This window comes from Octopus bimaculoides, chromosome 15, assembly GCF_001194135.2.
Source record: "Octopus bimaculoides isolate UCB-OBI-ISO-001 chromosome 15, ASM119413v2, whole genome shotgun sequence".
Lineage (NCBI taxonomy): Eukaryota > Metazoa > Mollusca > Cephalopoda > Octopoda > Octopodidae > Octopus > Octopus bimaculoides.
The window spans coordinates 25,293,331-25,294,823 of NC_068995.1; positions in this window are offsets into that span (position 1 = coordinate 25,293,331).

Sequence of the window (1,493 nt, forward strand, 5' to 3'; positions counted from 1 at the left end):
TATATATATATATATATATATTATATATGCATACATACATGCACACATATACGCATGCACATACACACACACTTATACAAACATGAGTATAAACTTTATTTTATGAAAATAAATTTTATTTCACTTTTACTGTCTTATTCATTATGTAATTTTACTCTTATATACTATAACTCATTATTCATGATTATTGTTCAGTCCACAAATACTACTTTGTGCTGGGTGGTGTCGTATAGCCAGCTGGAGACGATGTCTCCTGAGGCTAAACAACAGTAGCATTCGTCCCAACCGGGACTGCCACATTAGGTTTACAAATAACCTTTACTTTAAACTACTGTCACTGAGTATCTCTCGTTGAGAGATTTTGGAACAATAATGTTTCTAATAATTATTAATATTATTAGACTAAAAATAAAAGTAATAATATAAACGCATGCGTGCACACACATATCCATACACACATAATAAACCTGATTGTATACCAATCATGTTTATTCCAACGGATCATAATTTAATCTTTGTATTGTCCTTTGTGCCCCCAGATGATTTTCCATCCAAGGTATTTTAAAAAGATTATATATAATTTTGGTTGTGAAATGAAACACTTATAGGTGGATATGTTAATTAATTAATGAATTAATTTATATTCATTAGATGTCTACGTGAAAATATGGAAAGAAAAATGAAGAAAAATGCCTTCGTTTCGCATGGTTTAATATTTTTTTATATAAATATATACATATTATATGGGTGTTGTAAAATCTAACCGGTTTTCGCTATTTAAATTAGCTTTTCAAGGGGAATTGTATAGTGATTAATTCGCATGATGAGGGGTTTCGCCGTCTTGGCTGTTTGAAAAATAAGAAAGGATTTAGAGAGTCAACTAAGGGAGGTAATGGGTGTCAAGGGGGATAACTGATTCCTTAGTATAGTTTCTGAGGTTGTCAGGTTTGAATATTGAGGTGTGGTTTATATTTTTGAATGAATAAGTTCTCTTTATTTAGTCGTTCTTGCACTGAAATTGAATCTTTGCACTGGTACATCTGTCAATATGTGCGCTCAGTGCAATTTGCCTGTACTGGGGGAAGCGAATCTGTTCCTTATGCACTGTGACTCTGCGTCTCCAAGAAAGGCTCGTTTGGCCTACATTGTTATGGCCACAACCTGAGCAGGTTAGGACATAGATAAGGTTGTGGGAGGCACATGTGAAGTTAGTTTTGATTGAGAATTTTTGTCCTTGCTGGAATGTGAATTCCGAGCCTTCAATTAGGTGTGGGCATGTACCACAATTGGGTCGTCTGCATTTTTTAACTGTTGGTATTGTATGTATTGAGTATAGTTTTGCATTACCTCCCTTGGTTCACTCTCTAAATCCTTTCTTATTTTTCAAACAGCCAAGATGGCGAAACCCCCTCATCATGCGAATTAATCATTATACAATGCCCCTTGAAAAGCTAATTTAAATGGCGAAAACCGGTTGGATTTTACAACACCCA